Source organism: Triturus cristatus, chromosome 4_2 (genome assembly GCF_964204655.1).
Source record: "Triturus cristatus chromosome 4_2, aTriCri1.1, whole genome shotgun sequence".
Classification (NCBI taxonomy): domain Eukaryota; kingdom Metazoa; phylum Chordata; class Amphibia; order Caudata; family Salamandridae; genus Triturus; species Triturus cristatus.
Genome location: NC_140586.1, coordinates 400788437 through 400813363, shown reverse-complemented (window position 1 = coordinate 400813363; position 24927 = coordinate 400788437). Strand labels below are relative to the sequence as shown.

Genomic DNA, 24927 nt, shown 5'->3' with positions numbered 1-24927 from the left:
ATCCTTCAACTGTCTAGTACCGAGCCAAATGTGGGGGCCTGTAACCAGGGAGAGGGCATTTAGCAGCCAGTAGTGTTCGAGACAGAAGGACTGTAATTATCCACTGAGAATAGAATATTCTAAATTAAACAAGGATAAACAGAAAAGATACATTGACTGCATCCAGCTATGAAGGGAAGTCAGACATGGCAGCATTCTTCTGTCCTCTGTTTCTCCCTGTATGTGAATGATGTTATCGAGGCACCATTACACTGCACCAATGATTCCACCAAAATTAGAAGATTAGAAATGTGATCAATCGAGAAGGTAAGCCCTTTCACACTGGGGAAGAATCTTTTTTTAAGGTCATTATTACATCTCCCAAAACGCACACCACTTATTGCTTTACTCTTAAATAAAGGTTTGACAAGGATCAAGCCTCTGACGGTATTGCGACCCTTACTTCACTGGGTCAGGATATTGTCTCTTTAGGAAGGGACGCAAAGAACTAATGGAGCTAGATAGTTCAACAACACTCCTATGGCTTCATCATGTAAAAACTTGGTTTAGTTCTTTATAGAAACTTACTGGACAGATCCATCCTCCCTAACAGTGTTATGCAGACATTCACTGAAGACTGCTTTCTGGAATTATGTTACATCTAGTTTGCAGTACTGGCCCAATAAAGGGAGACTGATGGCCCAATTCTTGGATATTGAGCCCATACCTTCATTCTAAAGGATTTTGGATGATATACAGCCACCATTAACCACGACATTGCATACAAAAAATGTTTTCAACACCGAAGCAATTAAAACCTTTGTTGGACTTGGCCCTTTTTGCAGGGTCATACCTGAACCTTTTGCCTTCCTCCTAGCCTTTTTTCTGACATGGTGTTGGTGGTTTTAGGACTCTGGGCACTTTAGCACTGCTGTTCAGTGTAAAGTGCGTGTGCCTTCTGTGGTAAGCATGTTAAGATTGGTCTACACCTGTTTGGCGTATTTAATTTGCCTGTTATTCCCTGGTAAAGACGTATCTCAGACACCCAGGGCCAGTAAATTAAATGCTACTGGTGGGCTTACAGTGCTGATTGCGCCAAAGTAGCCTTTCAAACCTAGCTCAGGCCTCTGCACGCAGTGTTACTGCTGCTGTGACGTGACACCTAAAGTGTGTGCCATGTCTGTGACCCCCCTTTTACTGTATGTCAGTCACCTCTATGGTAGGCCCTAGCTAGCCCTATGGGCAGGGTGCATTTTAGGTAAAAGGTAGGACATGTACCTTAAGAGTGTGACATGACCTGGTAGTGACAAACAACCATTATGGTTTCTCACTGCTGTGAGGCTGCCCTCTCGCAGGAATGCATTGGGGATTCCCTGATAAGTGTTTCAGTGGTAATTCCTGATATGAGTGGAGCAGCGTGGTCAAGTTTGGTATATTTGGAATAGTAATAATAAATGCTACGCAATGGTGTGCGCAGATTTATTATCACTATTTTAGAAATGCCACAATTTTCAGAAGTGGGCATTTCTGTGTGCTATGTGTCTGCCTGCCTGATGTGTATTGCATGTCTGGCTCGAGAGTGACAGGGGCTGGTGAGGAAAATGGCTCCAGGGAGGGCAGGGTGAGTCAACGCTAGGCTGAATGGAAGATCTGCTTTTGGAGTAGTGGGAGCAGTAGTCCCCTGACCCTGAATAGATATGTGCTTGCCTGGGTGACTGCTGGCTCCGCCCCCTGTGGTGTGTCTGATGACCGAGCTCCCACCTGACAAAGGGGAAGAGGAGCCTGGTAAACAAAGTGCTCCACAACCCCTAGAACCAGTTGCGACTGGTTCCTAAAGCCCTGTGCCAAGTGCAGAACAAAGGGAAATGTTATATAAGTACTGGGGCTGTGACCCCAGGTTGGTGCTTGTGCTTCCTTGTGACTTTGGGACTTGCTTCTGCTGGGCCTCAGGAGTAACTGCCACAAGGAACTTCCTCCCTGCTGGAGGGACCTGTGTGCTGGCCTGCCTGGGCCCAGCCTTGCCCATCTGAACTCAGGGTTTCTAGCGCCTCGTGAGCGCTGCAATTTTGGTCCCTGTCGCGCTGCTCCAGGACGAGAGGAGCGTTTATGCTCTGCAGCGCTGAGCTGCAGGAGTGTCCCGAGGGAATCCAGGCGTGGGGATTCTCGCACACGGCAGCAGAGTGAACCGGGAGCCTACACCACAGTTAAGCCACTTTGAAGCTGGAGCCTACCCCGCATTTGGGCTCATTGAGGAGCGGAAGCTCACCATGGATTTGTAAGCCTTGAGAGGCGGGAGCCAACCCCGCATGCTGGTGCCTTCATTGGTACAGTGGGAGCCTGCCCCGCTGTTTGTGTGCTCCTGTTTGCGGGAGCCCACCCCGCATTTGTGTTCCTGTAACGGCGGGAGCCTACCCCGCACTTCTGCGCTGAAGGAGAAGAGGAACGCTGAGAATCGGCAAAACCAGGAAGTCAGGCAAGCGATGCCTGACTGTGGGCGGGGCCTGCTGCAGTGTTGGAGCCAGAGCCTCATGGGCTCCATTTCCGCATTCCTCGCCTCGGACCTGAGTGGGGAGAAGCGGCCGGTGCAGAAGAGAAGCCGCCTCGCACAGAGAGAGAGAGGCGGGACTCAAGAGGCCCCAGGAGAGGGGCCGGCCGAGGCACATTGTCGGTGCCTGCCCCGTGGTCTAAAATGAAGACCAGAGGAGTCCCCACAGAGACCGGTGAGTGGGGCTCGAATTTGCACTGTTGGTACCGAATGCTGGCACAAGAAGGACCCGGTGAATGGGGCTCCCCAGGCACGGGTGGTGCCGGTTCTCTGTCTTCACAGCTGAACCGCGAGACAGCGGGCAGCTGCAACGTGGGGGCTATTTTGTTTGTAGAGTCCCAGAGGGGATCTCAAGAGGTACTGCGGTGCCAAGGGGGATTCCACAGCTGCCCCGCCAGACAGCGGGCAGCTGCAATGTTAGTGGCATGGTTTTTGGTCCCTAGAGAGCCCCTGGTGATTCACACCCTTGCCCCCATTTCCGGTGCTGGCTGGTTGGGCCGGCACGCCACTGCGGTGGCAGCCAAAAGCCCTGACATTTTGGACAAAGGGCATTTGAGCCCCACGGAAGGTCAGTTGGCCTGGTGTCAGGTTTGGTACCTGTGTGTGCCAGGAGGGTACAAGGCCCTAAGGAAAGGTGATGTATGCACCTGGGGATTGTCACCAAGGTACCTCCTAATTGTGAGGTATGCATAATGTGTTTTATGCCTAATGTGATGCAGACATAATGCATTCATGTTGCAGGTGATAATGCGAAGTACAGTATTGTACCTGTAGTTACTGGTTGTGTTTTATATTTGCTACTAGTGCTTTCTAGGGTTCTCACAGTGGCCCGATTGGCCCTGTCATGCATATAATCCCCTGTGAATATTGCCTAGTGCCAGTTGGCACAGTGTATATGTGTGATTATGATTCTAAATAATGTGTTTTTGATAATACAAGGGCTATTTCTTTTTATATAACCTTGTGTGGAGTTTCTTTTGTAGTGTGCCTAGTTTGTTGCTGCTGTGTGTGTGTGTGTTGTGCAAACGCTTTACACATTGCCTCTGGGATAAGCCTGAATGCTCGTGCCAAGCTACCAAGGGGGTGAGCAGGGGTTATCTTCAGCGTGTAACTCCCTTGCCCTGACTAGAGTGTTTTTTTCTGCCTGGCTTAGGCGCAAACCCTAGCCAACCAGAAATCCCATTTCTAACAACCTTTACATCGAAATGGAAAAAAGAAGATAATGGAAATGATGACTGCTATTGCATTTTGTGTCCTGAAAATACAATAGAGAATATGTCACACATTCTGTTTTGTGTCCTGCTTATGTGGCACCCATAAGGGAAATGGGTAGGTTTACTGTGTCTTTATTTAGACAATATTTAAATACTTTTGGAATACTGGAAAATGATACTTTTATGCCAAGTGTCCTCAGCTTAAGTAGGTTTCTCTTTGCAGTCAGGTTAGTGTGAAGGTGCAGAGGTCTGAACTTTTAGCAAAAGTCATCACTAAATTAGAGCCATTAATGTCAAGAACATGGGATTTTTATAAGAAAAGAAGATACCAACATCCCACCAAAAGATGTGGATAGTATTCAATTAAGGAGAGTATAATCTGTGCTTGTGCAGGGTCTGTAAAGGGAAGATGGCCAAGCTTCACCCGTATAAGGACAGATCAACAACCTTGGGCTAGGGTAAAAACTTAGGGAGCACCAAGCCTATATCCAACGAGTAATTCATAATAAGTTGCAATTACAGCCAGGGAACTTGGCGGACCCTGTTGAGGATTTTGTGAACTGGTTTTATATACAATAACCTATTATCACTGTGCCCTCGTCAATTAAGCCATGAATAGGCAATTTTACCACAAGTTACCTTTTTCTTGTATTGTATCTTATTTATTAATCAGGTTTACAATCCCTGTTAATAAACTAATGATGCACATTTTAAATACTTTTAATCATTTACATGCAGTATATGTATTGAGAAGTTTTAATTGTTTTGCATTGCAATTTAATGGTTTTGTGCATAACCAAATAAAGTATTAACCTATATTAATTTAATTTAAACGATACATTGAAATTGTAAAGCAGAAAGCCTGTATCAGCCATCATTGGCCCTCATGGGCCCTCAGGTACTTCAGTGCCTTATGTGGATGTTATGTTATGTTATTCTTCATTTATAAGGCGCACAGATGCCACAGCCAAGCGGCGTCCTGGCGCTACAAAGGACAAGCAACACAACCAACACGTGTAACAAGCTAACCAAGATCGCTAGACCAAAGGAAACAAGAATGTTTTCACCGCTTTCCGAAAGGGAAGCAAGTCCGGAATGGATCTAACACTGAACGGCAGTGTGTTCCAAAGACTGGCCGCCAGGACACCAAATGAGCGTCCGCCCATTCTGGCTTTTTTAAAGCGAGGGACTGTGGCCAAAAATTGACCGGTAGAACGAAGTGTTCTAGCCGGTGTGTAGTAGGAGATGGTCTGAGACAGAATAGGAGGGGAGGCCAGTTTCAGAATCTTAAAAACCAGGCACAGTACTTTAAATTTTATCCTCTGCATAACGGGCAGCCAGTGAAGATCTAAAATGGCGCTCCTAACTGAGCAAAATTTAGGCAAACCTATCAACATACGGGCAGCCGCGTTTTGTACGCGCTGAAGGCGTGTGAGTTCTGCTTGATTGGTGCCCAATAAGAGTGCACTGGCATAGTCTGGAAAGGATCGTGGCCTGCACTATAAGTTGCCTGGTAGAGGCATCAAAAAATTTAAGGATAGGCCTGAGGCTCTCAAGAACGCCATAGCAGGTGCCCGCAACTTTCTTTGTGTGGGGGGTGAATGAAAGATTAGCATCAAGCAGAATTCCAAGATTCTTCACCTGGGTGACTGGTGTGGCAGTTGGACCGAGCTCTGAAGGCCACCAGTCGTCTCCCCAAAGATGGATTTCATTGCCAAGCACTAAGACTTCTGTTTTTGTGGCGTTAAGTTGGAGACGATTGTCGGTCATCCAACTTGCCACCTCTCTAAGAGCTTGTTGAAAATTAGAGGAATTCAGCGTGGTAGAGCCATTGAGAGCCACAGCTAGTTGGGTGTCATCGGCGTAAGATACCATAGTGAGACCCCATTTATTGGCAACTTCCGTCAACGGTCTCACGTACAAATTGAACAGGGTCGGACTGAGTGCCGAACCCTGCGGAACTCCTTGGGAAATCGGGCGAGGGGAAGACTCGTAAGGGGGAATACAAACCTTGAACGTACGCTCTGCCAAAAAAGAACGAAACCAACCCAAGGCAGTGCCGTTTATTCCTGCTTCTCTCAGCCTCTGGAGCAGGATCGGGTGGGAGACTGTGTCAAAGGCGGCACTGAGATCTAGCAGAATCAGTGCCGCCGTCTGACCAGAGTCTAACATAGTACGAAGATGTTCCACCATAGCCACCAGGGCTGTCTCAGTACTATGGCCTGCTCTAAAGCCATTCTGGGAAGGATGAAGGATACCTGTATTTAAAAGATGGCCAGATAGGATGTTATTGACGTGAGCCTCAGCAATCTTGGAGACCCATGGGAGCAAAGAGATGGGCCGGTAGTGCTCTGGCTTCGCAGGATCTAATGTGGCCTTTTTCAGTACCGGCATAACCATAGCTTGCTTCCATTTTACAGGTACCGACCCAGTACTGAGAGATAGCTTAATGAGACTGAGAAGAGACGGAAGACACAGCTCTGGCAAGTCCCTGAATTGTGCGGGTCTCAGAGGGTCCATTGGAGAGCCCGACTTGACCCTCATCACCAGGGAGTCAAATTCTTCCTGAGAAGGCGCAGGAAGCACCAGTAATGGGCTAGAAAAGTCATTCATCGACGTAGCAAGGTGAGAAGAAGAAACAGGGGAGGGGAAAGATCTATAGATCGCCTCCACTTTTTCAACAAAAAATGACGCTAGTTCATCACAATGAGCATGAGAACCGTTACCCAATGTAACGGCTTTTCTGCTAGTTAGCTCTTTAAAAACTTTAAAGATTAACTTAGTTGGATTAGCACTATTCCTGAATTCTAAGGAATAGAAGGAGGCACGTGCTTTGCAGATGGCTCGATGGTATACCTTAATACTGGCTCGATAAGCCTGCTTAAGAGTGACGTCATATGCCTTACGCCAAGCTCTTTCAGCCCTTTTACAGGCAACCTTAAGGAGCCTGAGAGATTCGTCATACCAAGGGCTAAAATGGCCAGGTCTGGTCTTACTCCAGCCCGCTGGAATTAAGGTGTCAAGGGCCTGGATAAGCCAGCTGCAAAAATGGTCATATCCAGAGGTGACATCAGTGGGAGGGTCAGGTATATGTTGCGACAGCAGCAGCTGAAAAGCCTCCAGGTTCAACTTCCGCCAAGGGCGTCTGAAAATGACAGATGTAGTGTTTCTAGGAGAAGAAGCTGCCAAGGTAATCCGAATGTCAATAAGAAAATGGTCTGTCCAGACAATTGGTTTCGGTGGCAGCGCTTCAATACAATCCAAATTCGTCAGGAAGGGGTCCAAGGTGTGACCCCCAACATGCGTGGGCCCATGGATTAGCTGATGTAGCCTAAGTGCTTCCAGGTCTGTGAGAAAACTACTCACCACCGAGGATAGAGGAGCATCCATGTGAATATTAAGATCTCCAATAATACTGAAATTAGCTGATCTAAGGGCTAAGGCAGAGACTACTTCTGGAAGGGCTGACCGAAAGGCGTTGTCGGGACCAGGGGGTCTATAAATAACCAAGCCCGAAAAAGTAAACTGGGGAGTCAGCGAGATAGCGAAGTGGGCACTTTCACAGCCCGCAATGCTAAGAGCGTTCCATAAGCAAGGATAGCATGTTCTTACGACCGCTGCGATCCCACCACCTCTCGAGTTACGGTGTAAGGTGTGCATGACGTAGTCTGCAGGCAAGGCAAGGTTAATAGCCGCCGTGGCATTATCGTGCAGCCAGGTCTCTGTTAGAAACATGATATCCGGCTTTTCATCCGTGAGCACAGAAAAAATATCTAGATGATGACAGACTAGGGATCTTACGTTAAGGTGGAGTATTTTGAAGGTGGACGAGCGAGGGGGGACGAGAGGGCGGGTAGCAGAGTTACTAACAGTGACAAGGGGCTCAAACACCCTAACGGGCATGGGCGAAGGGAGTACGAAACTACACCCAGGGCATTGGTAAGGGCCCGAAAGGGGGTCCACAGGACCATGAATGCAATCACTCATCCTGTTCCTAAGGCTGCGCAGATTAACAGCCGTAAACATGGTCATCCCCCTGCGTAGCCTGCCGAGTCCTGCCGAGGCGCGGACGAGCGCAGACGGGCAGGACTCTGGCGCGACTCCGGCGCAGGGAGGGCGCCCACCACTGCGCGTCACCGCTGCGCGTGTGAATGGCTGGTTTAAATGCGCCGGCCTTGCCTGGATAGCCCGCCTACTCCTCCAATATGTCACCCAAGAATGCCCTAGCAGTTCCCAAACCAAAATGGCGTCTGCAGGTCATCCACACTTCCCCAATGACGAGGACCCGCAAAACAGCGGTGAAGGTAACTTTTAGAGTGCAAGTATGAGGAGCATGATATGGTAAAATCAGGGAGAACAAAATAAAGACCAAAGCAAATACAAAACGGGAGTCTTAAAAGCGAATAGCGATTAGCGCTAGCGTTGTAATCAGGTAGAGGCACAGTCACCCAGTCCAGCTGACGCGAGCGAGTGCCCGGTTTAAATGCGCCGGCCTTGCCTGGATAGCCCGCCTACTCCTCCAATATGTCACCCAAGAATGCCCTAGCAGTTCCCAAACCAAAATGGCGTCTGCAGGTCATCCACACTTCCCCAATGACGAGGACCCGCAAAACAGCGGTGAAGGTAACTTTTAGAGTGCAAGTATGAGGAGCATGATATGGTAAAATCAGGGAGAACAAAATAAAGACCAAAGCAAATACAAAACGGGAGTCTTAAAAGCGAATAGCGATTAGCGCTAGCGTTGTAATCAGGTAGAGGCACAGTCACCCAGTCCAGCTGACGCGAGCGAGTGCCCGGTTTAAATGCGCCGGCCTTGCCTGGATAGCCCGCCTACTCCTCCAATATGTCACCCAAGAATGCCCTAGCAGTTCCCAAACCAAAATGGCGTCTGCAGGTCATCCACACTTCCCCAATGACGAGGACCCGCAAAACAGCGGTGAAGGTAATTTTTAGAGTGCAAGTATGAGGAGCATGATATGGTCAAATCAGGGAGAACAAAATAAAGACCAAGCAAATACAAAACGGGAGTCTTAAAAGCGAATAGCGATTAGCGCTAGCGTTGTAATCAGGTAGAGGCACAGTCACCCAGTCCAGCTGACGCGAGCGAGTGCCCGGTTTAAATGCACCGGCCTTGCCTGGATAGCCCGCCTACTCCTCCAATATGTCACCCAAGAATGCCCTAGCAGTTCCCAAACCAAAATGGCGTCTGCAGGTCATCCACACTTCCCCAATGACGATGACCCGCAAAACAGCGGTGAAGGTAACTTTTAGAGTGCAAGTATGAGGAGCATGATATGGTAAAATCAGGGAGAACAAAATAAAGACCAAGCAAATACAAAACGGGAGTCTTAAAAGCGAATAGCGATTAGCGCTAGCGTTGTAATCAGGTAGAGGCACAGTCACCCAGTCCAGCTGACGCGAGCGAGTGCCCGGTTTAAATGCGCCGGCCTTGCCTGGATAGCCCGCCTACTCCTCCAATATGTCACCCAAGAATGCCCTAGCAGTTCCCAAACCAAAATGGCGTCTGCAGGTCATCCACACTTCCCCAATGACGAGGACCCGCAAAACAGCGGTGAAGGTAACTTTTAGAGTGCAAGTATGAGGAGCATGATATGGTCAAATCAGGGAGAACAAAATAAAGACCAAGCAAATACAAAACGGGAGTCTTAAAAGCGAATAGCGATTAGCGCTAGCGTTGTAATCAGGTAGAGGCACAGTCACCCAGTCCAGCTGACGCGAGCGAGTGCCCGGTTTAAATGCGCCGGCCTTGCCTGGATAGCCCGCCTACTCCTCCAATATGTCACCCAAGAATGCCCTAGCAGTTCCCAAACCAAAATGGCGTCTGCAGGTCATCCACACTTCCCCAATGACGAGGACCCGCAAAACAGCGGTGAAGGTAACTTTTAGAGTGCAAGTATGAGGAGCATGATATGGTAAAATCAGGGAGAACAAAATAAAGACCAAAGCAAATACAAAACGGGAGTCTTAAAAGCGAATAGCGATTAGCGCTAGCGTTGTAATCAGGTAGAGGCACAGTCACCCAGTCTCGCATCGTTCCAATGTTCTAATTAAGCATAATTTCTAACTCTGCGGGCAATAACGGCTGTAAATTACCCTCCACTACAATTATGGGCCTGAGTCGCAGACAAAGGCCCATATTGTGGGGGAGGGAATTTAACAGTTGTCATTGCCCTGCAGATCAGGTCAATAAGGCTATTGGCACTCTTTCTCACCCTCTCAAGCAATGGACTCAACTCACTATGAAACAAACAGCTTCTTTGAAGGCTGCAACAACAGTTTTTAGGGTCAAGCCTGCGAGGTCATGTGTTAGAGCTTGCGTCTCGTGTGCGAGACACTATTGTTTACAAAAACAGATTGTAACACCCCCATTGCTTACCATGTGTTGGCTCTAGTGTCCCTCTTCTTTGCAGCCTCCTTAGCTGGCCAGTGCTGGCCTAACTTCACTTCTGATCCTTTCAGTGGAGCAGGGACCAAGCACAGATTGATTCGACTCAGTTAGTGCCCGTCCACTGCTCCAGATGTGATTCAGGTACTATTTCTTCACCCCTCCACCGCTGCTGCCTGCGGCACTCTCCATAGTGCTTTTCACACATTTTTAAGTGTGCTAACTTAAGCAAGCTTAGTCAGCGCATGCTGGTGCCATTTGTTTTAATTTTGTTAAGTTTGGCAAGCTCAGTTGACGCATACTGGTACTATTTCTACTCCCTCCCACTGCCTGATTCTCCCTCCATTGTGCATTTTTATTGTGTTAACGTCGGCAAGCTTAGTCAGCACATGCTTAGTGAGAAAGAGGCTCCATCGAAGTGAGTCAGCTCTAAAAAGGAATATAAATACCTCCTGCAGGGCCATAGGAATTGAAGTGAATGTCACAGTCTGAGTCGCAAACATTCTCCAGTTGTTGGCCTGCCTCTTCCTTCCTAGAAGAGTACAAGGGTGTCACAAAACCCGCTTGAAAGCAACGACAATATGGCAGGCAAGGGGAAGACGAGGATATGCCGTTCTACCTCATTATGACGGTTAGACTGAACCACCGTGGGAATCAGGAGCCAGAGTGACATGAAACTTTTCATAATTGGCAAAGTGTTTTTCATTTCTTCTTTCCAAGCTACTGGACTGTGAACAAGATTGCATTCTTTAATAAATGGGGCTGCTTTGTAAATATTGCTCAAAAAATATCATGATCTACGGAAATAGCTGCATCAGCCACTTAACTCTCTTTCGCTATTTAACCTCAAAACATCTTCCTCCATATGTTTTCTGACTTGCACCCCTTTTTACTTGCTCCGGGAGATGTCAAGCCCAAACTAAGATACAAATTCTTGTCCCTAATTCCTTTCAGATGCCTGGTTGCTTGAAGGAAACAGCTGTGTCACATTAAATAATGCAATGGGACAGGAATGTGAGCAACCATGCTGCCGCTGAATAGTTGCAGACGATGAAGGCAGAGTACTGTTTGTCTGAGGGAATGGCCAGAACAACACGTTCAGAGCCACGCGTATCAGAAAAACTCAAGTGCAACCATGCTTGCCTGAACAACACATCTGCCTTAACCACACACATGCGTGGTTAAGGCAGATAGCGGTCAACTGTTCAGAATGGGCGGGGAGAAGAAGAGGAAGCGTCTGAACAGGAAGCTCCCGACGCAGACAGGTATCTGGGGCTTGGGCTGAGTTTGGGGAGTAGTTTTTAGGGGTGGGGTCACTTTTAGGGCTCAAGGTACTTTTGGGAAGGGGGCAGGCTTTTAGGGCTCAGGGTGGGGGAGGCAGTTGGGAAAGTTTTAAGGGCTGGGTTTGAGGAGAGTTTTTAGAATTGGGGGCAGTTTTAGGGCTCAGGGCCGGGGGATCGGGGTATTAGGTCTCGCTCAGCCCAGCGCATGCGCTGGCTCGGAGAGACATTTTGTATGTGGGATTTTCAAAGTGCTGCCTGTGGCCTAAAGCTTGCGTGCACGTGAGCGTGCATGCGCGCAGCCGCCATGTGTCTTTCCTCGCAGTGCTTGATCGCGATGCGATCACTTTCACTTTCGCGGGCCGTGCGGCCGTGTCACTTTCCCGGCCGCACGGCCAATGCTTGTTAAAATTGCCTATTGTGTGTCCTGCCCCTAAAAATAACGTACAGCGATGCAACTGAATGTCATTAATGTAAATTACAGTTTGTAAATGTCTACCAAGGCCAGACATATTTAACATTTAATGGTTACACTTGCTTTACTTGGAGCTCCAGAGAGACGAAATATGCTACAGCATGGCTGGACTCCTGAGATGGGCAGACTGGGGGTGCTGGCAGGCCCTGACTGACCTTCCTGTTTGGTAACTCTATCCTACAAGTGGCTGTCGACCTCTTCTGCTATCACTGGATCCCTTGCCCGCGCTCAAGAAAAGAAAAATAAAGCATTGCCCTAGGTGTCCTGTAATCCTTCCTCGCGCTGACACCAGGCTCCTCGAGGAAGGTGTTGTTGTTTGTCATGTGCCGCCCTCCACTTGTTTCCAATCCTGCATACATACCCTTCTGGGGAATACTGGTCTCTTCCGCTGGCACACGGACACATGCAGAGACATTTAATCGGTTCCCAAGTGCGTCTGTCATTTGTTCGTTATAACATCTCGCGCCCCCTGTCTTTGTTATTCGAATCACACTGTGAAGAGGGCATGTTTAAAAATAAACGACGTACCGTGTTCCTGGCACTAATAGCACATCAGCATTGCCACGCATCAAAAAATCATTTTTCTAACGCGTAATACAAGTAGTTTCATTATATATTTTTTTTAAAGACACAAAACACAGCTGCCACCAAAAACTGTTGCCAACATGTATCATACATGCCAATATTTGGAAAACCACACAGGGAGATTTAGAAAAATATCTGAGACCTCAACAAGACGGCGAAAGCATTTACTTTGCATATTTGCTTTTGCAACATATTTAAATACTTCATTATCTGTCATTCTGAGGTGTCACGTCCTGTTTCAGTGGTTGGAGGCAGTTCACAAATGGAGGACACTGACAGCCTATAAAAAAGGCCTACGAACGAAAATGTAAACAAGCATTGACATAGCCAATAGGTCTCGCTTTTGGGACCTTATAAGTATTTAGTTAAGCAGCACAATATCCTTGGTGCAACAACACCAACTGTTGCATGGCTAAACACTTATAAGGTCCCAAAGGCGAGACCTATTGGCTATGCCAATGCTTGTTTTAATTGGTGGCAGGATTTTAGGCCTTGGGGCAGTGGAAGGGGTTGGGGTAGTTTTATGGACAGCGTGGGGTAAGTTTTAGGGCTCAGGGTGGGAGAGGGGATAGCGGTCGTTTATGGTAGGGGGCAGGGTTTTAGGCCTCAGGGCTGAGGGAGGGGAAGGGGTACTTTTAAGGGCTGGGCTGGTTTTAGGCATCCGGGCGGGGGCGGGGGCGAGGTAGGGGGTTTAAATTTTAGGGCTTAGGGCAGGGGGTTCAGGGTAGTGGCGATCTTAACCACACATACCCCCTTACCATTCATGCCTTTACAACAAAATTGCATGATAAAGGCATGGGTGGTAAAGGAGTGCTTGCTTAAGACGCATTTGTGGATTGCGCTGCATGGTAGAGGCACACGTGGTTTAGCCATTCGTCCCTTTGTCATACAACAATTCATCTGTGATATCGTTACAGCCAACTCCGCTTTCATATCAAAAATCTATATAGGCCAGACGCATCGTCTGTGACAAGGTCCCTATGTTTGTGTTAGACACCGGCTTCACCGGAAACTCTTTAGTAAGACAGAAGTGGCATACATTTTCATTTCTAGATGCTAGTTTTAGGTGTTCAAGGGGAAAGCACAGGGAACTAGAGCCCTGCAATGCCGTACAAGCTGCCTTGGCCTGCTCCCCAGTGAGCACCTAGGACGCACTGCGGTACCTGTGGATCAGACTCTTCTCCTATTCTTTGCTCGGCCCTCTTTGCTGCAATGATAACACAAGATGTTTGCCTTTGTGTAGAAGATTGACATGAAATTGCTATTTCCAAATTTAGACAGGCACAATGAACAATGACTTCAAAGCCTACTAATGACAATATGAGACACTTTAGTTCCAGGCCAGTGGTTTACAGATCACAAAGAAGCGTGTGATGTTGGTGAGGTAAGCAAAAGCACACACTCCTGAAGGCTAAGAACTGTGGGCTGAAAACCAGGATTGGATGTAAATCTCATATGGTACATGTCCCTGTCAGGGTTACTGTCTGATTCATAATTACAACCTGGCCATAGCTATCTGTGTCAGATAAGAGATTTACAATACTCCTGTCAGTTTAGCGATCACCATTTTGCATTCTGGTATTTATTTCTTGACTTGACCCTAATAAAAATACAAGACACAAGTACAGGAATGTAAATAATGTGAAATAAAAATGCGAGTAGCATAGCTTTCAATGGCACCATGCCGTTAGGGTCATATTCAGCTATCTAGTCCTTTTTACCAACAAAAAGCCCCAAGCATGCTGGATCTTGTAGTTTCAGCTTACCTTTTGTATGGACCTACAGCAGGCACATCGTGTGATTGCTGTTAGCTAAAGTCATGTGCCTGGGGCTGTTTGAGAGATAACACAATTCTGTCAGATATGGACACACGGGACAGAGTGAGTTCAAAAGTAATTAACCCTCTCTTACTGTATGTCTTGGACTTTTGCAGTTGGTCCTTTCGAACTAAGATCCCTTAAAATACGTATTTCTAAAAGATAAGACAGCGTGACCCGGTGACTCATGTCACCCAGAAAGACTATTCTCATTACTGAGTTTTCATTAAAATAGCCAATTCACACTGGCAGTTGTAGTGACTTGTTTCAAATGAAACAGTCACTTTAAGAAACCAGATGGCAATAATTTGCAAAACTAAAGTCACCTGAAAGGTTTTGAAAGAGGCCACTGTAGGCCGCCCATAACAAACATGGGCCTGAATGTTTCATATCGTCATTTTTCAGAATATTGTGCAAGATGTGTGGACAACCTAAACCTTTATTCTTCTGAGGTCAAGAAAACAAGCACTCTAAAATTGAGCAATAACACCATGCTTTCTATGCACCAACAAATTATTTTTGTGGGGTAAGCTGTGGAAAGTATCACTATTAATAAAAAAGAGTCTTCATTTATTCCATGCCGGTACAGAGGGAGAGTCAAGTGCAAGTATGTTAGGCTTTGGCAGGTATTTTCTTTAAATCTTGACATTTCGTTATTATTATTGAATTATTTTTGGAGCTTCCGGAATATTAAATATTTGAAATACAAACAGTGCCATTTATAAACATAAAATATTGATTTGGATGTACAGTTTTGAGATACCTTGGGATACTGTTAGAAATGGGATTTCTGTTAGAAATGGGATTTCTGGTTGGCTAAGGCTTGCGCCAAAGTCAGACAGAAACCACCACTCTAGTCAGGGCAAGGAAGTTACACGCCAAAGATAACCCCTGCTCACCCCCTTGGTAGCTTGGCACGAGCAGTCAGGCTTATCCCGGAGGCAAGGTGTAAAGCGTTTGCGCGCGCACCCAGCAACAACACCCAAGGCCCACCACAAAGGAAACTCCACACAAGGTATTCTATAAAAATAGCCTTTGTATTATACAAAACACATTAGATAAAAACACACACTTTACAAGGTGCCAACAGGCACGGGCAGAATTTACAAGGGATTATATGTACAGGGGGACAGGGCCACATGGACCACTGTCAGGAATTAGCACTTTTAGAATTTAGAATATAAAATTACTGTAGCACAAAATAACATATAGCACACAACCAGTAACCACTGGAAACATGTAAGTACCACCTACTCAACCCTAACCACCTTAGGAAAATGTCACGCAGGGAACTCGGACCTCACTAGCACCACCTGTACTAGGAGAAAACAAACAACCACCTAAGTATCACAATACCTGTAGGGGTAATAGCACGTTACACATGATGCATCACATTCAGAGGTGTAGGGAAGGAAAACACATGATGCATAAAATACATTCAGCGGTGTAAAACATGGCACATGACGCATAAAAATACATTCAGAGGTGCAGGTAGGAACAACAGCGCAACACTCACAGTCGCCACCACCTGTGGCAGTCCCTAGGCCAACTGGCCTTGTCGGGGCTAGGACGCCCTGTCCCAGTAAGGCTGCGCCAGCTGCGCAAGCCACAAGCGTGAGGTCCCAACCGAAACGTGGCAGCTGCCCACTAAGTGCTGGGCAGCTGGAGGAATGAGCGTGGGCACCACTGTGCCCTTCAATACAAATCTGCCGCTCTCACGTGGAGCCTCTCCTGGGCTCTAGCCAAACGAAATGCCCCCTACGTTGGAGCCTTCGTGGGCTCTGCTAACAATATGCCCCCGTGGAGCCTCGGGGCTCTAAACAACAACGACAGCCCCCTAGAGCCTTCTAGGCTCGAGAAATAATGCCCCTTCGTTGGAGTGGCCCGCTGCCTTCCGGGGCCGCTCTGATCACCCAAAGCAATGCCCCCTCGCAGTTGGAGCGGCCCACTGGCTTCCGGGGCCGCTCTGGTGGTCAACACTATGCCCCGGTCCGTCAGAATCCCACACGGGGGACTCTTTTACACTGCTGCCCCACACGTACGGAGTCCCCCAGCCCTTCACCACTTACCGGGCTGCTCTCTGGGGACTCCGGCGGTCGACGGGCTCTTTTCCTTTGCTGTGGAGGTTCCGGCGTCGGGATGGCTCTCTCGCGGCGGGGCAGGCACCGACAATGTGCCTCGGGGCCCCGCCGCCTCAGCAGTCCTTCTCTCTCGGGCAGAGTGCCCCGGGGCGCAGGGTAGGCTCCTGCCTGTTCTGGGGCTCTGAGCAGCCGCGACGCTTCGGTAGGAGGCGGGGTAGGCTCCCGCCCTCCTCTTCTAAGTTCCGGTTGTCCCGGAGGCCTGCCCTCGGCCTGCCTGACTTCCTGGGCTTCCCCGGCCGCGGCGGTGATTCCCGGCTCGTGAGAGGGGTAGGCTCCCTCGCAACCACCACACATAAGCGGGGTGGGCACCCACCAACTAAAGGATCCAATAAGCGGGGTGGGCACCCGCCAACGCACCACAATGCGGGGTGGGCTCCCGCTCGATCCGGCACACGAGGGGGGGAATCACTACGCCGGGGATTCCCTCGTTGGCAACGAGGTGACACCGGAGCACGCTAGAAGCGCCAGGGCATGAAATAAAGCACTCCTAGCGCTATATAGCAAATCAGAGCGCTCCCATGCGCTGCAAGCAAGAGTCCAGCAACCAAAAAGTCTGCAAAAGCAGGGGGGGCAAAGACTGGGCCCAGGGGCCAGCTCACAGGGCCCTCCAGCAGGGAGGCAGTCCCCAGTGGCGGTCTCTCCTGGCGCCCAGCAGCAGCAGGCCGCCCTCAGATCGGATCCTGGAAGAGAACAGTTTCTGTGGGGACACAGCCCCATTTTTATACAGTAAAAACCCTTTGTCTGAAGGTGCAGGGAAGGGGCGAACCAGTTACAACAGGTTCCTGAGCACTTTGTTTTGCTCAGCCCCTCTCCCTATTCACTGGCAGGGCTAGGGTCATCAGTCGCACCACAGGGGCCAGAGCCAGCATTGTGTAAGGAAAGCCCTGCCCTATTCAGGTCCAAGGTGCACTCCTCCCCAGCCATCAGCATGCTAAACTCCCTATTCACCACTGGGGGACTCCTCCTGACCCTGGGGATTTCCCTAGCCCGTCACATGACCTCAACCAGCCAATCGTCAGAGAAGGCACACATTTCACACTGCACACAGAAGTGCCCACTTCTAGAAGTGGCACTTCCACACTAGGTACATGCACGCCGCACACATCATCGCGCAGCATTCAATCACACGAGTCCGTACATACCAAACTCGAGCCTGCACACCCCACGCATCAGGAACTACCAGGACACATACATTCCCCCATGCATTCCTATGGGAGGGCAGGCCAACCTCACTACACGCACGCACTTTACCCTGGGACACAGTGGTAAAGTGTGCAGAAGTCAAAAATCACTACACCAAGTCACCAATAAAAAGAAAAAAGTTTCGGGGTGAACCTGCCAGAAGGGCCAAGTCCAACACAACCCCCTTCCAGCCAAAACGCAGGGTAGACCAATTACCACCGTGACGGTCTTCCCTGCTTTGGGCGATAAAACACGGACGCAGGCCCGCAACGGCAGGGACACTCTCCGGTTTTACGCCACTCTGAACCCACGTGGTTCCCTCTGGAAAAACCCGGCGGACCAACTGGGCTACCCCACTGGTACTCCTCAGCTGTCCGCGGCCAGGACCAGGCCCTAGGCCATCCAGGCGCCACTGATCCTTGCCTAACCACAGAGTGGGAGGTAGTAACCTCCCACTGTCATGTCATGTTGCATGACAGTCTGCCTGGCGCAGATCTCCCGTCCCCTGTCCACCTGACAGTGCGCGAAGATCCCCCAGGACAGACGTGTGGTCGCCATGGTCACCTCTAGGAGACTCAGCCCTCCCGGCTGGTCCCTGACCCACTGGCTCCTCCACCGGGGAACACAGCCCCATGCCACTCCTCTCGCTGGACTTCTGTACCCTCCCTACTGGAGCGGTACTGCCTGACACCAGAACCACTGGAGCTCTACTTACAGAGACTCCAGGTTCTCCATATACTGGGCGATCCTCCTCAAGTGGCCTAACAGGACAGCCTAGGCCCCCAACCTGGTGTTCCCTGAAGAAACCATCCAGGTTCTGAGACTGGGTTTCGGGCCTCTGGGGACTCAAAGTCACCCGCTCACTCCTACTCCACTGAGATAGGCCGTGAGCCCCTACACCCCTCTCACTACTCTGGGACCTAGCTGGGCTACTCTGAACCTCTACCCCCATCCAGGACGGGAGGATACCTGAGCCACTACTGTTGGAAGTACTCTCCCATACCTCATCAGAACCTTGGGCACTTTCCCAACGGTCCGCTTCTTCTACCAGTCTCCATGGACTAGCAAACCCACACTCCAACAGGTGTTGGCGCAACTCGGGACAACAACTCCTGAGCATCTGCTCTTTGAGAACCAGATTAAACAGTTCCCTAAAATCACATCCCGGATTAACCCTCACCAAATCGCACAGTGCATAATCACATTCCTCCATAAACTCCTCCCAAGACTGGTGAGACAGCTTCTTACTGCCCCTCAATTTCAACCTACATTCCTCCTCCCGGGAACAAGGTACCACACTCTGGGAATTGGGAATGGGACTCTCTGCACAGGGCTCTCTCTATCGCTGCCACCACTGGACTCCACCCTCCCTGGGGAATCCAGAAAACCAATGCGCTCAGGGGACAACTTACCCTCTAGAGCTAATTTCTCCCTGGTGAAGGCCCTCTCCGCCTCCGCCATCTGTTTCTGGGCTAAGACCCTCTCGGTCTCAAAAATGTTCTCCTCCACCCCCAGCTACGCCATCGCCTTGGCATGCTCTAACCTGAGCTTCTCCATGGCCAGCTGATGCTCCCTCTCTTCCCTCCTATCTATCCACTCCTCTGGGGACAGGGAAAGGGATGGGGTGCTGCTCCTGACACTGGACCCAGCAAGGGACTCCCTATCTATGGGGTCTTCACTTTCTACTGGCGTCCCTGTCAGGTAACCTTCCTCCTCTTCTGAATCTTCAGGGCTCCCCACAGACCCACCACCCTCTTGGCGTGCGCCCCGGGCCCTATCTTCCTCCCTGCGCTCACGTTCCCATTCATCCTTTTGCCATAGGATCAGGTTGTCCCTCAGTTTGGACTGGGTATCTGACTCACCCACCTCTATGTCTCTCTCTTCACAGAATCTGACCAACTCTAACCTACTGTATCTAAACAGACCACAGAAATTAAAAGCAGGCTCCATTTTAGCGGACGTTCTCGAGAAGAGTTTAACACAAGGAACCTGGGTGTCTGAGCTAACACAGGAGTACATAATTCACAAAGGACACCTTTAGGAGAAGAAATAATGGAACTTCAAAAACAATAATCCCCAAAATGTGATTATCTAAAATGCAGAGCTTTGTGGTGCAGCCAGTTGCTGCTGCGGTACAGTGCAAACGCAAGTCCAAATCCCACCGCTGATCACCAATGTTAGAAATGGGATTTCTGGTTGGCTAAGGCTTGCGCCAAAGTCAGGCAGAAACCACCACTCTAGTCAGGGCAAGGAAGTTACACACCAAAGATAACCCCTGCTCACCCCCTTGGTAGCTTGGCACGAGCAGTCAGGCTTATCCCGGAGGCAAGGTGTAAAGCGCGCGCACCCAGCAACAACACCCAAGGCCCACCACAAAGGAAACTCCACACAAGGTATTCTATAAAAATAGCCTTTGTATTATACAAAACACATTAGATAAAAACACACACTTTACAAGGTGCCAACAAGCACGGGCAGAATTTACAAGGGATTATATGTACAGGGGACAGGGCCACATGGACCACTGTCAGGAATTAGCACTTTTAGAATTTAGAATATAAAATTACTGTAGCACAAAATAACATATAGCACACAACCAGTAACCACTGGTAACATGTAAGTACCACCTACGCAACCCTAACCACCTTAGGAAAATGTCACGCAGGGAACTCGGACCTCACTAGCACCACCTGTACTAGGAGAAAACAAACAACCACCTAAGTATCACAATACCTGTAGGGGTAATAGCACGTTACACATGATGCATCACATTCGGAGGTGTAGGGAAGGAAAACACATGATGCATAAAATACATTCAGCGGTGTAAAACATGGCACATGACGCATAAAAATAAATTCAGAGGTGCAGGTAGGAACAACAGCGCAACACTCACAGTCGCCACCACCTCTGGCAGTCCCTAGGCCAACTGGCCTTGTCGGGGCTAGGACGTCCTGTCCCAGTAAGGCTGCACCAGCTGCGCAAGCCACAAGCGTAAGGTCCCAACCTAAACGTGGCAGCTGCCCACTAAGTGCTGGGCAGCTGGAGGAATGAGCGTGGGCACCACTGTGCCCTTCAATACAAATCTGCCGCTCTCAAGTGGAGCCTCTTCTGGGCTCTAGCCAAACGAAATGCCCCCTACATTGGAGCCTTCGTGGGCTCTGCTAACAATATGCCCCCGTGGAGCCTCGGGGCTCTAAACAACAACGACAGCCCCCTAGAGCCTTCTAGGCTCGAGAAAAAATGCCCCTTCGTTGGAGCGGCCCGCTGCCTTCCGGGGCCGCTCTGATCACCCAAAGCAATGCCCCCTCGCAGTTGGAGCGGCCCACTGCCTTCCGGGGCCGCTCTGGTGGTCAACACTATGCCCCGGTCCGTCAGAGTCCCACACGGGGGACTCTTTTACACTGCTGCCCCACACGTACGGAGTCCCCCAGCCCTTCACCACTTACCGGGCTGCTCTCTGGGGACTCGGGCGGTCGACGGGCTCTTTTCCTTTGCTGTGGAGGTTCCGGCGTCGGGACGGCTCTCTCGCGGCGGGGCAGGCACCGACAATGTGCCTCGGGGCCCCGCCGCCTCAGCAGTCCTTCTCTCTCGGGCAGAGTGCCCCAGGGCGCAGGGTAGGCTCCTGCCTGCTCCGGGGCTCTGAGCAGCCGCGACGCTTCGGTAGGAGGCGGGGTAGGCTCCCGCCCTCCTCTTCTAAGTTCCGGTTGTCCCGGAGGCCCGCCCTCGGCCTGCCTGACTTCCTGGGCATCCCCGGCCGCGGCGTTGATTCCCGGCTCGTGAGAGGGGTAGGCTCCCTCGCAACCACCACACATAAGCGGGGTGGGCACCCACCAACTAAAGGATCCAATAAGCAAGGTGGGCACCCGCCAACGCACCACAATGCGGGGTGGGCTCCCACTCGATCCGGCACACGAGGGGGGGAATCCCTACGCCGTGGATTCCCTCGTTGGCAACGAGGTGACACCGGAGCACGCTAGAAGCGCCAGGGCATGAAATAAAGCGCTCCTAGCGCTATATAGCAAATCAGAGTGCTCCCAGGCGCTGCAAGCAAGAGTCCAGCAACCAAAAAGTCTGCAAAAGCAGGGGGGGCAAAGACTGGGCCCAGGGGCCAGCTCACAGGGCCCTCCAGCAGGGAGGCAGTCCCCAGTGGCGGTCTCTCCTGGCCCCCAGCAGCAGCAGGCCCCCCTCAGATCGGATCCTGGAAGAGAACAGTTTCTGTGGGGACACAGACCCATTTTTATACAGTAAAAACCCTTTGTCTGAAGGTGCAGGGAAGGGGCGAACCAGTTACAACAGGTTCCTGAGCACTTTGTTTTGCTCAGCCCCTCTCCCTATTCACTGGCAGGGCTAGGGTCATCAGTCGCACCACAGGGGCCGGAGCCAGCATTGTGTAAGGAAAGCCCTGCCCTATTCAGGTCCAAGGTGCACTCCTCCCCAGCCATCAGCATGCTAAACTCCCTATTCACCATTGGGGGACTCCTCCTGACCCTGGGGATTTCCCTAGCCCGTCACATGACCTCAACCAGCCAATCGTCAGAGAAGGCACACATTTCACACTGCACACAGAAGTGCCCACTTCTAGAAGTGGCACTTCCACACTAGGTACATGCACGCCGCACACATCATCGCGCAGCATTCAATCACACGAGTCCGTACATACCAAACTCGAGCCTGCACACCCCACGCATCAGGAACTACCAGGACACATACATTCCCCCATGCATTCCTATGGGAGGGCAGGCCAACCTCACTACACGCACGCACTTTACCCTGGGACACAGTGGTAAAGTGTGCAGAAGTCAAAAATCACTACACCAAGTCACCAATAAAAAGAAAAAAGTTTCGGGGTGAACCTGCCAGAAGGGCCAAGTCCAACAGATACAAGTTCGTTTTTCCAGTATTTTGAATTGTGCTTTTAATGTACTTTTTCATTTTTTAAGCAAGGCCTTATAATCAACTACTGGCAAAGCCAATAGTTTGGCACTCGCATTTCAAAGGTGAGAACTATTGGATTTGCCAGTGTTTGCTTTAATCTGAAACTGCACCATTTCTCTTTCTTTCAACCCTTCCCCTACCTTATCGAAGTTGAAATGTAAGACGAAATTCCGCAGAATACTATAAAAAATAAACAGATGTAAGTTTGTTTACTTCTCCTGCTTTTCTGAGGTTGTTAGGACTTTTATTTCTAAGTTGACAAAGGGTGGGAGAAGCCGGCACAGAGAGAAGGCAGAGCGGCGCCTGATGAAAGAGCTGCTCCTGCAGCCTTCAAAGCACCACTGGCATCTTTTACGGGAGATGAGTCGCGGGTGGGGTGCCACACACTGGGCCAGGGCCTGCCTCAGGAGCAAGGAGCTGGCAGCCGCAGCATGCTCCCTTTGCAGGCCTGGAAGGGCAGCTGCAGACCACAAGGAGAGAATTCTGATTGGCTGGCCAGCTCCAAACGTTCGAGTCTGGGAGTTAATATATGTACATTACTAACCAAATCCGGATCTTTGTCAATCGCAACAGTACTTTTGTTATGAGCCCATAGCAACAAGAATACCACTTCTCTACAGCCTAATGATGGTAAACATTTTAAAATTCATCCCAATGTCCGACAACAAAGAGAAATGTTAACTTTGAATGCGATTTTATTTCGTGTATCAGTCTTTCACAGAAACATTCAATTAATGCCTATCTTTGGTATTTATGTATTAAGATGTTATTTGGTTATTGGGGTAATACAAGCTAGTCCAAGCGCGTAGAAGTGTTTCTATCCGTGTGCATATATCAGCTGAGAAAATAAATGGGTTGGTGTGGACCCTCTGCTTAGTGAGGCAGGAAATGGATTCCCTTATCTCTGTTGTGAAATACCTTTGAAAATATAAACGCTTGCTTTATCCAGCGCCGTCCAAAATATATTCCAGCTACTGCTGTGCGGAAGACCCTAAAGAGAGAAAATCATTCATCCAAAACCGATTTCACCTTGTGATTTTGCATTGCAAAGTTAACAATTTAATCCCTACAAATTGATTTAATTCCAACAAGTTCAGTGTTGTAAAATGAGGCAGCCCAACGCATATAGCCTGCACTATGACGATTTAAGAATAGATGAGGAGTAGCTAATGTTAGTGCAAATAAAACCAAGAAATGATGGAATAAGACCAGTTGATGTTGTCTTGCAATTGTTTCCTTCTTAGGCTTTTTAAAGCTAAGTATGTTTCGAACACAACTCCCAAAATGTTGACTTCACTTAAGCAAACACTTCTTTCCATGCCCTCTTTAAATAGCTGTTTCGTTCACTATACTTTTTGTGAAAAAGGCATTTGACAAATTAAATCAAACATTTGGTTGACAGGAATGCTCTGATCATGAGAAACATATCGATGTTTATGAAGGAGCTATACTCGTTTTTCTGAACCTCTCTGTTGCATTTCACAACCTTATCCATGTTACTAAGATGAGGATAGTGCTAGAAAGCATGGTTGCCACTGTATTGTACTGGACGGCCAAGGGAGTAAACGCTCACAGCTGACATCCACGATGATCTGAAGAATTCTACAACTAACACGAAGGGCAACGCAAACTTAGCCTTCCATCCTTCCAAGGTAAATAAATTGAGTTCCACTGAAATGAGTAATGCCACCATTGGTTATTTCAGTGCAAAAAGGTAGATGTGTGATTACTCCTACTTAAAATGAAGTAATCACAAGACAAGCAGTGTTCAAGTGTAGCTTTTTCTAAATGATTCTGTAAAAGACTCTCTTCATGCAGATACAACTTCCAAAAATCCGGTTTATTCAAGCAGAAAGGTAAGGACCACCAACTCAGGTAGAGACAAAACATAAACTGCCTGAATCAGAGCTTTAGCACCACAAACATTCTTAGACAGCATATGTCAAGGAGAATGTGGGAATGTAACCCAGCAACAGGGAAGGGAAATAAATGAGGGGCAAGTAACAAGAAGACACAAGGAAGAATGTTGAAAGCCACAACACATCTCCCTCCTTACAATGGAAGAAAATTGGAGAGAAACAAAAGAAAATTAGAAATAACACATTCACATCACTTTAGAAATAAAAAAGATTTACAACAACTCTAACATGGATAATTTATGTCTATCCACTTAGAAATCAACATTAAAACATTTGATAGTCCCTCTGCCAATAAGGTCTTAATCTCAGTCTACGATTGAGAAAAACAGAAGCATGTGAGTTTTCCTGTGAAGAAAAAGAATCATTAGGTTGTGGGTCCCTCTCATTGTGAGATGTGTTACCACCAGGTTTCCACTTTACCAACCTAGACATACTCCAAACATCACCTG

The 24927-nt window shown here is 49.0% G+C and overlaps 1 protein-coding gene across 2 annotated transcripts in view; it reads left to right on the top strand.

Annotated features, from left to right (window-relative positions):
• DPYD (dihydropyrimidine dehydrogenase) overlaps positions 1-24927 on the top strand; it is a 3539101-nt gene that overhangs the window by 2412646 nt on the left and 1101528 nt on the right. The window lies entirely within an intron of this gene.